This window comes from Coenobita brevimanus, chromosome 7 (genome assembly GCF_032717465.1).
Source record: "Coenobita brevimanus isolate Jiangsu-jjx chromosome 7, ASM3271746v2, whole genome shotgun sequence".
NCBI classification, from domain to species: domain Eukaryota; kingdom Metazoa; phylum Arthropoda; class Malacostraca; order Decapoda; family Coenobitidae; genus Coenobita; species Coenobita brevimanus.
The window spans coordinates 4,495,010-4,511,096 of NC_136960.1; the positions used below are offsets into that span (position 1 = coordinate 4,495,010).

Here is a 16,087-nt window from a genome sequence, read left to right on the forward strand (position 1 = left end):
CACACACACACACACACACACACCTGTCTTCATTAACCCTTTCAATACCACAATGTATGTTTATGGTCTCTCTCTCTCTCTCTCTCACACACACACACACACACACACACACACAATCACTAACCATAAATATCAATCTCACTCTTCCCTCTCCTCTCTTCCCTTCCCCCTCCCTTCCCTCATCCCCTACCCATCTCTCCCCATCTTCCCTCTCTTCCTCTAACCTCTTCCCCTTTCCTTTCCCCTCCCTTTACCATTTTCTAAGTACAAATCCAGATCATGAAAATAATCCTAATATGGAAAAAAAAAAATAAGGAACACACTTGAAAAAAAAATAGATAAATCAATGAATAAATAAAAATAAAATAAATTAAGGTATACAGAGGCAGATCCAAAAATTTTTAAAAAGGGGGGGGGCCATATTCTTTAATTTTTCCCTCCGACAAGAATCAAGCATTTTAAAATTCCATTCCGATACGAAAAATATTTAATATGCATCACCTCAATATATTTTTCAAGGCGTCAGCTACAAAAATTCATCGGTATATTATATTTTACACCCAACAAAAAAAAAATAATAATAATAACAGTAGAGTCAAAATATTACGATAATGAATTTTAAGAAGATGCTGATAATTTTCATTTAATAATTCTATATCTTTGTTGCAGAAAAAAAAAGACAGCTGACCAAAAGGGGGGCCCAGACTCCCCAGAACCCGCCCCCCCCCGATCTGACCCTAGTATATAAGTGGGTAATGGTATTGTGTTACTGGGATACAGGTAATAGTAATGTGGTGCTGATCTACAAGTAATGGTATCAGGTTACTCGCTGGTATTAAAGTATTGGCATTCGTTACTCACTGATACACAAGTGAAGTAATGGTATTGGGTTACTGGTATACAAGTGAAGTACTGGTATTTTGCTACTGGTATAGACGTGAAGTACTGGTATTCTGGTACTGGTATACAAGTGAAGTACTGGTATTCTGGTACTGGTATACAAGTGAAGTACTGGTATTTTGCTACTAGTATAGACGTGAAGTACTGGTATTATGCTACTGGTATAGACGTGAAGTACTGGTATTTTGCTACTGGTATACAAGTGAAGTACTGGTATTCTGGTACTGGTATAGACGTAAAGTACTGGTATTCTGGTACTGGTATACAAGTGAAGTACTGGTATTATGCTACTGGTATAGACGTGAAGTACTGGTATTCCGGTACTGGTATACAAGTGAAGTACTGGTATATTGCTACTGGTATACAGGTGAAGTACTGGTATACAGGTGAAGTACTGGTATCGGGTTACTCACGGGTGGCCTTCTGCAGTATTCCTATGGCCTGCTGGTGTGATATATAGGAATCCAACACCTGCCCGTCAATGGCCAGGATTTGGTCCCCCTCCTGAAGCCGCCCATCTCTGAAAACAACAACAACAGCAGCATTAGTATACGTGTACACTATAACACACTTCTACAACAACTGCAGCATTAGTATACATGTACACTATAGCACATCTGTACACCTCTCTATGTACTGTACACTTCTACAACAACAACACTGGTCTTCGTGTACACTATAGCACATCTGTACACCTCTCTATGTACTGTACACTTCTACAACAACAACATTAGTATTCGTGTACACTATAGCACATCTGTACACCTCTCTATGTACACTTCTACAACAACATCATTAGTATTCGTGTACACTATAGCATACACCTCTCTATGTACACCTCAACACGTCTGTACAACATTCCCATACACTGCTAAACGTCCGTACAAGTTTACACGTACACACACTGCAGCACGTCACAGGCACGAACACACGCATTTTATTCATCTCAGGAGAACTGCACGAACTGGAGGGGTTAGATATGGCCGTGTGTGTGTGTGTGTGTGTGTGTGTGTGTGTGTGTGTGTGTGTGTGTGTGTGTGTGTGTGTGTGTGTGTGTGTGTGTGTGTGTGTGCAACAATAACACTCGGTCTGAAAGGGTTAAGTGTGTGTGTGAACCAATAAGGAAGTAAAAACATGATAAATGGGAGATTATTTTTCTTGGAGAGTGGAAATGAAGGAGGAGGATAGAATGAGAGAGAGAGAGAGAGAGAGAGAGAGAGAGAGGGCTGTAAGGAACAAAAGAAAAGGAAGGAAAAGGAAAACAAGAAGAGGTGCGGATAAAGAGAGAGAAAAGCACGAGGAAGAAGAGTCCGAAGAGAGGAAAGGATGGAAAATTGGAGAGTTTGTTCGAGGAAGGAATGGAGGGAAAGAGGAGAGTCTGAGGAAGGAAGGAAAGTAGGGAGAAACGGAGGGAAAGAGGAGAGTTTGTTTAAAGTGAAAGGAAAGGGAATGAATGAATGAAGGAAGGAAGGACGGAAAGAAGAGGAGGAAAGGAGGGAAAGTAGAATTTGTTCCAGCAGGAGGGAGAGGGAAGGAAGGAATGAAGAGGAAGGGGTATGGGTGAGAGGCGAGAAGAGGAGGGCGTGAGAGGGAATGAGAGGAGCTGGAGGGAGGAGAAAGAGAACACCGCTGGAGGAGGAGGAGGAGGAGGTTACAAAAATTACAGCCCAACTTGACCCTCTTCAAAACTCGCTCCAGAAACTAAACTTATGTAATCTTATAATATTAAAGATTCTCTCTCTCTCTCTCTCTGTATGTGTGTGTGTGTGTGTGTGTGTGTGTGTGTGTGTGTGTGTGTGTGTGTGTGTGTGTGTGTGTGTGTGTGTGTGTGTGTGTGTGTGTGTGTGTGTGTGTGTGTGTGTGTGTGTAAGCAAGAACAGAAGAGGAAAGAGGGAAGAAGACAGGGAAAGATGGAAGAGAGGAAAGAACAGGGAAAAGTTAAGAAATAAGAGGAAGAAAAGGGAAAGAGGAAAATGCAAAACCTGAAACACAAAAGACTGAAAAGAAGGAAAAAGTAGAAGGTAGGAAGGACAAGGAAAAGAAAGGAAGAGGCAGGACTTAATGTAAAGGAAGAAGGAAGGGAGTGAGAAATGGGAAGGAGGTGGGGGGAAGAGGAAGACGTAGAGGTGCAAAGAGAGTAAAGGAAGATGATTGAGAGAGAACGAAGATTATTAAGGAAGGAAGGAAATGGGAAGAACGGGGAAGGAAGGAGAGTTGGAGAGGAAGGAGGAACAGGAAGGAAAGATGGAGAGATGAAGGAGAAAGAAGCCTTAAAGGAGATGGAAGGAGGTAGAGAAAATGCACAGATGATATTAAAAGCAAAATGAAGGAACGAAGAGAGAGAGAGAGAGATAGAGAGGGGGGGATAAGAGGATTAGGAACGAAAGAGGGAAAACAAGGAAGACTGAGGAGGTAAAGGATAGAGGAAAGAAGGGACAGATGAAGAGAAGATATGATGTCGTACGAAAGGAGGAGGAGGAGGAGGAGGAGGAGGAGGAGGACAGCGAGAAAATGACGAAGGATGTAAATGGCAGATGGGAGATAACAAGAAAAGACGAAAATTAACTCTTAAGAAAAGAGAGGAGGAAAATGAGTGGAGGGAGAGGAAAGAGGAAATGAGGAAGAGAGGAGGAGAGATTAATGCTGGGGAGGAGAAAAGCAATTAGCGAGGAGGAAGGAAGTGAGTGTGAGTGAGGGATGAGGTGAAGGAAATGACTGTGTGTGTGTGTGTGTGTGTGTGTGTGTGTGTGTGTGTGTGTGTGTGTGTGTGTGTGTGTGTGTGTGTGTGTGTGTGTGTGTGTGTGTGTGTGTGTGTGTGTGTGTGTGTGAAAGGTGAAGGAAAAAAATAACAGAGGAAAAGCTAGGATGAAGGAAGGAACACAGAAGAGGAAGCAGAGTGAGACAAGAAGTATAACAGAACGAAAAATGAAGGAAGACGAGTGACAGAAGAGAAGGAAGCAGGAAAAGATAAGAGAGCAAGGGGAAAAATATGAAACGGATGAAGAGAGAAGGAAGGAAGGAAGAAAGGAGACTGAGGATGGAATAGGAATGGGTACTGATAAGAGGATAAGAAGAGTTGGTGGGGGGAAGGAAAGATAATGAGAGAGAGAGAGAGAGAGAGAGAGAGAGAGAGAGAGAGAGAGAGAGAGAGAGAGAGAGATAACAATGGAGGGAGGCAAAAACAGTACGAAAGAGGGAGGGTGGGAGGAAAAAAAGGTGGAAGGGAAAGAGCTGGGAGAGGAGGGGGAGGCAGGAAACTAGAGACAAAATGGGGAGAGAGAGTGGAGGAAGGGAAGGTTGAGGGGAGTGGAGGGAGAGAAGGTGGGAGGGAATGAAAGAACAAAGGAGATAAAGAAGGAAGGAGAGAGAGAGAGGGGAGAGGGAAGGAGGGAGGGGAAGGAACAGCAAGAAGGCAAGGGTAAACTTCGACAAGTATTTCTGAAGAGCAAAATTAGACATTATATTTATACTCTCGCTAACGACCTGAGTAAAGAGGGAAGATGGGAAGGGGAGGAAGGGAGAGAGGGGAAAGAATGTGGGAGGGGAGGAGGGGAGAGGGAGAAGAATGCGGGAGGGGAAAAGGTGAAGGAGGAGGAGATGAAGAGAGAGGAATGTGGGAGACAGAGGGAAGGGGGACGAACAGAATGAAAAGAATGTGGGAGGTATGGGAAAGGGAGAGTAGAAAGGGTGAGGAAGAAGAATGAAGGATGTAGAGGAGAAGGATGTAGAAAGGATGTATTGCCGTAGCATCGTTTCTTCAGCGACTGAGTTACGTGAAATAAGGCAGGAGAGAACTAAAATTTGTAAAGATTAGTGTAAAATAAATATAATCGATCTTAATCAGTTATCTATAATCCTGTCACAATATATGGAATCTCCGAAGTCCAAGTAAATCGTCTTCAGGTACTATGAATAAAGTAAAAGAAGACATCACCGTCCTGAAGGGGTTGTAAGAGGGTTGGGGAGCGATGGGGTTGGGTGGGGGAGGCTGGGAGACGGGGGGAGGTGAGGGAAGGTGTGTGTGTATGTGTGTGTGAAGTGGTTAGGGCGGTGAGTGATGGGGCGCGTGGGGGGAACGGGGAGGTGGATGGGGGAAGCGGCTGTGTGGGTGGGGGAGGGTGGGGGGAGGGGGGTGATGGGTTAGGCGGGGGGGGGAGGGAGGAGGGGGTACTCGTAAAATCTCCACAGAAGTTTCACCACAAGAGTTTAACTTATAATGAAGGAAGCTGCCAAGTTTCCTCTGTATCCATCAGCAAGTTTCAGACACATTTTTGAGACGGACAGACAGACGCTTGAGTCCGTATTCTCGTCGGTTAAGGAAGCTCCCTAGCACCTAATCCTTTGCGATTTATTTTTGCATAAGGCTGGTTAATGGAAACTTGTGTCTATAATTTATGCTGAGTATGGCGGTATTTGAATGATTTACGTGACACAGAGGAGGGCAGTATGGTGAGATAAGCAAAATAAATCGCTTAGAAAGATGTGTTAGGGACTTAATTGACGAGCATACAAGCTGCAGGTCAAGAAGTCATTTTTACAACCGCATAAGAAAATGATGGGGGGTGTACTGTTTCCCTCGGTGTGTGTGTGTGTGTGTGTGTGTGTGTGTGTGTGTGTGTGTGTGTGTGTGTGTGTGTGTGTGTGTGTGTGTGTGTGTGTGTGTGTGAAAAGTATGTCAGACATTTTTATTCGTTCTGAACAAAACTTTGCGGATGGGTTGAGGGTCAGGCAAGGATAAAGTATTTCGATTTAAGAAACAATTGGTCGGAGGTCAAGGTCAAGGGTCAAGGTCAAATGATCGAACCATAGACGTATTTGCAAGGCACAGGTCTCTCTCTCTCTCTCTCTCTCTCTCTCTCTCTCTCTCTCTCTCTCTCTCACACACACACACACACACACACACACACACACACACACACACATTTCCCCTCAATCAGTCCTCATCAGTCTTCTTACACTTTACCTTTTTCTCAACAACTTCTTCCCCTCTTCCTCAATTCCCCTCCTTCCGTCTTCACCTCCATCTTCTTTAAGTTTGCCAGTCCTTTATATCTTCCTCTTGTATTCCTCTTTCTCCTCTTCCCTCCACCCCTCCATCACCAATAATTACTCCTAATCTCTCCTCCCTCCATTTTCCCCTCTTTTCTCTCCACTATCTCCCCTCTTAATCACTTCACTACAATGACACCTTTCTTGTCCTGGGCCACTTTATTACTTACTCTAACCATCCACTCACACAATTAAGTGAGAAAATTTCGGATTATCAGCCACAAGTAAAAATTTAACGACCCTTTTCTCAGTTGTTGGAATGGAGGGCGTTACAGGACAAAAATAAATAAATAAATAAATATATATAATTATGAGAAGGAGGCATATTCTCTGTCGTCTGGGGTAGGAGAAATATGGAAGACAAGATACAATGCTGGCTGAGGACGGTCGACAAACTTTTGCTCAAGACTGTAAGAGGTATGTTAAAATTCCGTTAAGTCACACACACACACACACACACACACACACACACACACACACACACACACACACACACACACACACAAGGGGAGGGGGGGTGGCAAACGTAGCTCGCAAGCCAAACACGTTACCATCAGGCCACCGCGGCTCTTTGACCTACCTAAACATCTTGTAATTCCTTCTCCTTAACTATCTGTATTTTCCACTCAACTACAAGAATGTCAACACGTGTAAACATTCCTTCACATTCCTAATTAACTACATTTCTTCACTTTCCAACCTACCAACAGGAACATCATAAAATCTCGTAAATTCCCTTCTTCACTTACAATATAGGAAACATACCCACGTGTAACTCTCCTTTTACTTACCTTCTATAACACTCCTTCGTCATCTGGCCCTCTTCCTTGCCACTTTCACAACTCTAGGTCACGCAGCTCATGATTTGATTCCTACTGTTCCTCCTCTTCACTTCAAATGCGCAAAAACAAGGAAAAAAACGCAGCTACACATCAAACACACTACCCACGAGGAGTGCAGTCCGTCTCTCTACCCGGAAACAGAATCTCATAGCCGGCAAGCGTCCCCCGATGAGGTTGCCATTAACTACTGTAATTTTAACTCCAACTCATTTTATAAAGACCAAGAGACAGTTGTACCGTCGCCATTCCTGTCTCTATATTCACGTAATTCCATCCTCATTACAGTCTACCTTGATGTATTCTTGAGAAACAGAACATCAGTTGGTAAAAAATGCACTTGATATTTATTGAAGGTATCTGAGTACACATTTCATGGCATCACACCACCACCGACCCACGACCCCCCCCCCACACAGCTCAGTTGCCAAGTCTCTTTAATAACCCTAGCTAATTACACCTCTCAAATGACACCTCCATCATCAGTTACGACATATACCGGGTAATTACAGAGAGTGACATACCAGGCAGTGCAGTAGCGAGAACAATTAACTACATCATCTATTCCCACGAGCAACCAGATTTCACGGGCGTCCAGATTTCACGCATCTTCCCCAAACCCATACCAGCCAGTCCCCTATTCACCTCCCTCTCCCCCCCATCCCCCTCTCCCTCCCCCATATCCCTCGAACCCCCCCACCCAACTACTTCCACGCATCAACCACGCTTATGAACCTTGGGATATCAATGATCGTGTTTAAATGTTGTGTGGATTGTAATGATTCAACATCCAACTATGGATTATTGTGAAATGGATGATTGTGTTTGTTATGTATGAGGAGATTTAGTTAAGTTTTCGTCTCCATGCTGTCACTGCTGTCCCTCTCTACCCTGTATCTTTCCCCCCCTTCCTCTTTGACTCTCCCTCTTACCCCTACTCCCTTCCACCTCCCCCTCCTTCATTCTCCACCACTCCTCGCTTTCAAACATGCAGAAACTCTCTCTCTCTCTCTCTCTCTCTCTCTCTCTCTCTCTCCACTGTTACACTTCACACCTCTCACACGGCCACACTACACACCACCACACCACACCACGCCACGCCACACCGCCACTCAACACACTGACGCACCTCACCCAACCACACCGTACCACACCACTCACTGTCACAACCCGCCAAGCTATACACCACCACACCTCACACTTCTACACCACACCAAAGGCTCCTAGACCTTACACTGCCACACCACACCAAAAGCTACCACACCCCACACAACACCAAAAGCAACCACACCCCACACAACCACACCACACTGGCACACCTCTTGTCTGGTAGGCTATTTCGAGACTACCTCACCCCAACAAACAAAGGTAAATTAACACAACAATACACTGGTTAATATTTACGTGCCCATGCCAAACATACCTACCAAAACACCCTCAGAACGGGCAATTCGAGGAAGAACAAAGGCCTTCAGAGAGCGTATACCTTCGCCAAGGCAGCACCATCCCCTGTCATGTTTTTCTTTACCTTGACCTTTGACCTTTCTCCCATAAATTTAATTACTTGTTATTATCCAAAATCAAGGGCAATTTCATTTTTTTTTTCATAATGTTACTGACAGACGGACAGACATACAAAGTCGAAAACATTACAACCTTTGCGAAGGTAATAAACACAATCGTTGTGAAAGGGTTAGTAGCACACACACACACACACACACACACACACACTCTCTCTCTCTCTCTCTCTCTCTCTCTCTCAATAACCTTCTCAACACGACGGTTTCCCTTCAGCTGAACAAATTCGTCTGACGGAAATAGGAACAAAAATATAAATAAATAAATAAATACACAGACCCCATCACTACAAAGGGGACAAGACGTTCACTTTTCCATCTACTATTCTGTTTTTCTCTCTTTTATATATCCGTTTTTCCTTCATCCGTCGTTTCCTTATCTCTTATCTCTCCCCTTCCTCACTCGTATATCTTACCTCCTCTTATCTCTCCCTGTTTTCATTCATACTAGCTGTTTGGGTTAAGATAAACAGTCACGCAGTATATCTTTGTCTGTGTTAATTCTTCTTCTGTTTTTGCATGTTCTTATTTTTCTTGTTCTTCCACCAAATAATAATGTTTCCGCTGTTTCCTCCTCCTCCTCCTTCTTCCTCTCCTTCATCATCATCATCACCACCGTCGTCGTCGTCTTTATCTCCTCCTCCTCAACTTATTCTTCTACCTCCTCGTCTTCCTCCTCATCTTTTGCCTCCTCCTCTTCCTCCTCATCTTCCCCCTCATCTTCTGCCTCCTCCTCTCCCCCCTCATCTTCTGCCCCCTCCTCTTCCTCCTCATCTTCTGCCCCCTCCTCTTCCTCCTCATCTTCTGCCCCCTCCTCCTCTTCCTCCTCATTTTCTGCCTCCTCCTCCTCTTCCTCCTCATCTTCTGCCTCCTCCTCTTCCTCCTTATATTCTGCTCCTTCTCTTCCTCCTCATCTTCTGCCCCCTCCTCATCTTCTGCCTCCTCCTCTTCTGCCTCCTCCTCTTCCTCCTCATCTTCTGCCCCTTCCTCATCTTCTGCCTCCTCCTCTTCCTCCTCATCTTCTGCCTCCTCCTCCTCTTCCTCCTCATCTTCTGCCCCCTCCTCTTCCTCATCTTCTGCTTCCTCCACTTCCTCCTCATCTTCTGCTTCCTCCTCATCTTCTGCCTCCTCCTCTTCCTTCTTATATTCTGCTCCTCCTCTTCCACCTCATCTTCTGCCTCCTCCTCCTCTTCCTCATCATCTTCTCTCTCCTCTTCTTTCTCATCTTCCACATCCTCCTCTCCCTCCTCATCTTCCACATCCTCCCCTCCCTGCTCATCTTCCTCTTCCTCCTCCTCATCATCACTCCCCCCACACGGACTCCATTACCATAATAACTCACACTATGTATATTAAAATCTCCAACATTAGCATAGTCCCCCATCATTCTTCATCTTCTCCATCTTTTCTTGCTTTTACATCTCATTATCATTTTTTTAACATTATTTTTCTGCATCTTATATTTCCTCACTTTCTTTTCTTCCTTCCTTTTGCTTTCCTCTTTATTCCTCTTCATCTTTTTCACACTCTTCCATCTCTTCCTTTCCACTCCATCTGCTTCCTCTACCTCTAATATTTCTCCCAATTTCTCCTTTGTTCTTTATTTTCCTCGTCCTCCTCCTCTTCCTCCTCCGCTATTTCTCTCCAACTTCCTCTACTCTTTTCCTCCATCTCATCTTCCTTCTCCTCCAACTTCTACGCCTTCTCACCGTCTCCCTTTCTTCTCTTCCACTTTCTTCTTCCCTTTCTCTTCACGTCACTTGTCTTCTTCTGCTTTCGTTAAATTATTCTCTTTCTCCTCCTCCATGTTCCTCTCCCCTAATCATTTTCCTCTCTCTCTCTCTCTCTCTCTCATTTCCTACTTCCCTTCTCTTCCACAGAGCAATTTATTTTTATCTTACCTCATTTCCTCTTCCTCCACCATTTCCTTCCCTCCCTCCTTCATCTCCCTCTCCCCTCATCTCCATCTATAAAATTCCTCCTTTTCACCCATCTCTCTGCTATCATTTCCCAGTTCCCTTCTTCTGCACGTTACCCATTCATTTCTCTCCTTCATTTCCTCCCCCTCCTCTTCCACTATTTCTCCTCCACCTCATACCTCCATCTCCACTCTTCCTCCATTTCTCCTCCATCTCCACTCTTCCTCCTCCATTTCTCCTCCACCTCATCCCTCCATCTACATTCTTCCTCCACCACTTCTCCTCCATCTCACCCCTCTTCCCCATCCATCTCCACCCACCCGCATCTAAAATAATCCCCCTTGCAACCAGCTTCTCTTCCAGGCCCCGTTTTCTTCGCACTATCAGAAAATGGCATCGATAGCAGACCAAATGAACTCAACCATTTTTTTTTTTTTTCCCATAAATTTTTCCTCCCCTTGGTGTGTATTGGGATTCATGTTTGCATTCAGAGAGCAATTTTTTTTCTTTTTTCGTTTTTTTTTTTTTTGGGGGGGGGCTATATATATTTTCTCGTTTTTCTTTGGATAAATTCTGTATATCCATTTTCTTTCTTCAATTTTTTTTTTCATGGCAACTTTTTTCTTTTTTCCTTTTTTTTTGTTTTTGGGGGTTGTCTTCGGTTTATATAATTTTTTTTCCTCTTTTTTTGGGCATATAAATTAAGCATATCCATTGTCTTTCTTCTAATTTTCTTTTTTACTTACTGACACGTATTTGCAATCAGATAATTTTTCTTACCTCCCCCCCTTTTTTCCCTCCCTTTTTTTCCCTTTCTAATGTCTATATTTTTACTTATTTTTTTTATCTGCATCTATATTTACCTCTATTGTCTTTTTTTTTCTTTTTTCTTATTTTGGCATTCGTGTTTGTTATGAAAAGGTGTTTTTTTTTTTTTCTGTTGTGCTGCTTTTCCTTTTTGTCTTTAAATATATTCATTGTTTTTTTTATTGTTTTTCTTATTAATTTTCGTGTTTTGCATTCACATAGCAAATTTTTTTTTTTTTTTGCCCCTTTTGGGTTTCTATGTATCTTTTTTTCTTTAATATTTATTCGTTGTTTTTTTTTCTCCTAACTTTGTCTTACTGGCATTCATGTTTGTTTTCAGACTCACTCTCTCTCTCTCTCTCTCTCTCCTAAATCTGTCTGACATATTGGCATTCATGTCTACAGTCAGATATTCTCTCTCTCTCTCTCTCTCTCTCTCTCTCTCTCAATTTTGTGCCTTTAAATACCACTTCTTTTATGACCTGACAAGACATTTTTTTTCTTTTTTTTTTTTGCTGTTAGATTTTTTTCCCCTCTGTTTATGGCTCCTTTTTAAATCAGCCATTAATTTTTTTCCCTATTAATATTTTTTTGCTGTCATATTTTTTCCCCCAGCAAGCAAAGCAATTTCCTGTGTCCTTAGCACCGTTACATTAGCTTTTTTTTTCTATCTAAATTAGGAATCTTAAACTTATATTTTATCTGCCAACATCTTTTTTTTCTTGCATTAATTTTTTCGTTTTTTTTCTGCTTTATTTTCTTGTTTTTTTTCCATCCAAAACTTGTATATTTTTTTGGATTTTCTCAAGCTAAAAGTTATTCTATTTTTACTTTGGATTTTATATATATATATATATATATATATATATATATATATATATATATATATATATATATATATATATATCTCAGCCCTTCAAAATTTATATGGAATTCAGTTTTCATTTACTAAGGCACTCCCTCCCCCCCCCCTTTTTTTTGTCCCCTGTACCAGCGGATATATATATGGTTTTTGGTTTTTCTGAACAAACTAATACATCTTTCTATTTTAGGGCAAAACTTTTTTCTCCTACTGTCCCTTTTTTTTTTTTTTCATTTATATCTATATGGATTTCATTGTCCAGTAAAAAACTAATTTATTTTCCTCTCATTCAGAGCGAGGACGTCATATAGATTTTATCACCACATCAGTTCATTCCACAAAAGACAGATTTTCCTTTCTTACTTGAGGTGTCAGATATTTTTCTTCAGTAACCCCTTCAGTACAAATTTTTTTCAGAGTTAAAAAAAAATCGTCTGGATACAGCAATAAAATAAAATATATAAAAATAAAATAAATGTAATAAATAAATGAAATAAATAAGTCAATAAGATGTGGTACTGATGAGGTTAGGGGAATAACATGTTTGTTTGTTAATGCTGAGTTTGAAATAATGGACTGATTTTGTATGCTGTGTATCAGATGCTGTAATATTACGATGTGATTCTGGTGCCTATTACTTAAAATAATAATAATAATAATAATAATAATAATAATAACAATAACAATAATAATGATGACGATGATGATAATAATAATAATAATAATAATAATAATAATAATAATAATAATAATAATAATACACACAAATTCCATCAACACAACCCCGATTTATTAACCCAAAAATAAAATCAAAACCCAAATGTTTCTGACCAAAATTTCCATCAACAAAATCCCAATTTTTACACCCAAAAATTAAATCAACCTCCATTTTTTACCCCCCAAAATTTTCAAAAACCCCAATTTCTCAACCAAAAATTCCACCAACACCTCCTCCCCACATATACAAAATTTTCTCAACGTACCCCAAATTTCTCGAGGTGCAAAATTTCCATCCTCCCCCCTTCCCCCCACCACCTCCCAATTTCCCGTCAGTACACCGCGGCGATGAAGAGGAAATTGGAAGGCATGCGGCATAATTTCCTCCGGGTCAGCCGTAAATTTCCAGAGATAGCTCTAATCTCCGTCTGACTCGCTCTTTTCTTTTTTCTTTCGTCCTTTTTCTTCTCTTTTTTTTTTTTTTTTTGAGCTCGGGCTGCTTAACAAGGAGAATATTCAAGGTAATGGAGGAAGAGAAATATTATGGGATTATTTTTTCTAAGGGTTATAGTGATGCTCTCTCTCTCTCTCTCTCTTTCTCTCTCTTTCCTTCATTATTTCCATGCCTCTTCTTCCTTCCCCCCTCCCTCCCACCCTCTCTCTCTCTCTCTCTCTCTCTCTCTCTCTCTCTCTCAGTTAATCCGCCGTATTTGCTTTAAGCCAATCTGAATATGTTTGTCTTGGCCAGGAGTCAAGAAATGGAGGGCGGGAAAATAAGACATCTTTCTACGTCTTAAAGTGAGATCTGAGAATGGTGAGGAAAAGATGGTGGTGGTGGTTGTGGTAGTAATAGTATTAGTATTAGTAGTAGTAGTAGTACTGTAGTGCTGGTGGTGGTGGTGGATGAATGTTGCAAGGAGCAGTTTGATATTCTGAATCATCATCATCATCTTCATCATCATCATCATCACCATCAAGAATAAAGATCATTAAAATCATCACAGGGAAATTTCTACACCAGTTCACACCACCCAGGATAATACCAGACCAAGAGTATAGCTGAGTCCACTGCAATCATCTCCCGGAAAATCTACACCACCTCACACCAGCAAGAGGATAATACCAGGGAAAGAGGATACCACTGTAATCATCGCAAGGAACGCTCAATACCAGGTCACACCATCAAGAGGAAAATACCAGAGTCAGAAAATAATACCACAGAAGATCAACAAAAGAGATCATGGTTGGACTGACAGCGACCAGAACATCGATGAGAGGGAAATAATAATAATAATAATAATAATAATAATAATAATTGCGACAAGAGGATTGATGAATAATATTTTTACCGGAGGGAAAAAAAGCATAGAACTGCACACTTCATCAACTCTCTCTCTCTTTCTCTCTCTCTCTCTCTCTCTCTCTCTCTCTCTCACACACACACACACACACACACACACACACACACACACACACACAAAGGATTACTGTAAGTTAGAATACACAGGCCATTAGGAATCAAGCCACACACACACACACACACACACACACACACACACACACACACACACACACACACACACACACACACACACACACACACACAAACACAAACACCACGTTCCAACACAACTACACTGCAGCAGCATCAGACTAACACAATTAACACAATTACTTTAACACAATAACACACTAGGCCATCAACACACACACACACACACAAATCTACTGTACACCCCAACACAACACCCAATCAACCGTAACACATCAACACACATCAACACTGCAACACCTCATCAATGTTTATGTGCAATACGGTGCAACATGAGCCCACCAACACACATTATGTTTATTGTTTATTTACTTATTTACTTACTTATTTAGGCATCTCAACACATCAAATAAATAATAATATTTATTTTACTCCCTCAATGCATCCTTAACATCAATAAATATTAACTCGGCTTCATCAACAGGGCAAAACATTAAGACATCAATGCACAACTTACGTAACAACCAAGAGCTTCACCAACAGTCACGTGTGTGTGTGTGTGTGTGTGTGTGTGTGTGTGTGTGTGTGTGTGTGTGTGTGTGTGTGTGTGTACCACAGTCCACACACACATAAATGTAAATAGCAATACATCAACACGGGACCAGTAAACCTACACACACATACACATACATACACATACATACATACATACATACATAGCAAGCCCAGCACATGACTCCACAATTGACACGTAAACACACACACCACTCCACACCACTCACCACACCACACCTCACCACACCACACCACACCACCACACCCGCCCATGTTTACAAGATTAACTACGCCATGACGGCCAACCCATAAAAACCTGTCCCCATACACCTTATTTTTAGTGACTTATTTTTTTTAGTCTCCCCTACCCTTCATTTTTTAAGTGCCTCCATATTTACCATCCTCAACACTTTATTTTTACTAACTTATTTTTCAGTAACCCCTACACTTTATAATTAGTATCGTTTTTTCAGTATTTTTCGTATTCCTTATTTATAGTGCCGTATTATTTCGTGTCCCCAAAGGCGTATTTTTGCATTTTATTTTTCCTTTAGTTCCCCCTACACCGTATTCTTCAATTCCGTTTTTTTTACGTATCTCCTTGTTTTTCTTTTCCCCTTCACCTTTACTTTCCGTTTTCTTGTACATTATTTTTTCATTTTTCAGGGCCTTATCCCATCGTGTATATCTATCTACCTACGTATCTATCTATCTATCTATCTGCATATCTATCTATCTACATTTTCTCTACTACAACTGTGATAATATTTTTTTCTGTGGTGATAATTTCTGATGTTGCCCTTACTCTTTTTTTTTATTTATCAATTTTTATTCCACAGCCATTATCTCAAGACTTTTTTTTTTTTTTTAACTCTCCTTCCGCCTATATATTTTTTTTCACTACAGCTGACCTTTTTTTTTTTTTGACAATTTTTTCCCCCGTAGTCGTGATAGTTGTTCCGATAGTCTCTCTCTCTCTCTCTCTCTCATTTTTTTCCCCAGTAGTCGTGATAGTTGTACCGACAGTCTGTGTGTGTGTGTGTGTGTGTGTGTGTGTGTGTGTGTGTGTGTGTGTGTGTGTGTGTGTGTGTGTGTGTGTGTGTGTGTGTGTGTGTGTGTACAGCCATAAATTTGCTCACAGAAACACACTACCTTTTCCCTTCAGCTATTTTCTCCTTTTTTTTTTTTTTACACCAATATATTTTTTTTTTTGGTGGGATTATCAATTTTTTCATTTTTTTTTAATCTTTTCTACAGCCGAATTATTAACAATATTTTTACATAAATTTCTTAGGCGTCTTTATTTACTTATTTTTTTATTTATTTACTTATTTACTTTACTAGGTCCAGACGACTTTATTCAGCTGAGA

General features: G+C 41.2%; 1 protein-coding gene across 1 annotated transcript in view; it reads right to left on the reverse strand.

Moving 5' to 3' along the window:
* LOC145404710 (multiple PDZ domain protein-like) overlaps positions 1–16,087 on the reverse strand; it is a 1,044,659-nt gene that overhangs the window by 843,931 nt on the left and 184,641 nt on the right. The window contains exon 3 of the mRNA XM_080276264.1: positions 1,314–1,420. The gene's annotated coding sequence lies outside the window, so the exon portion shown is untranslated. The remainder of the gene's footprint in view (positions 1–1,313; positions 1,421–16,087) is intronic.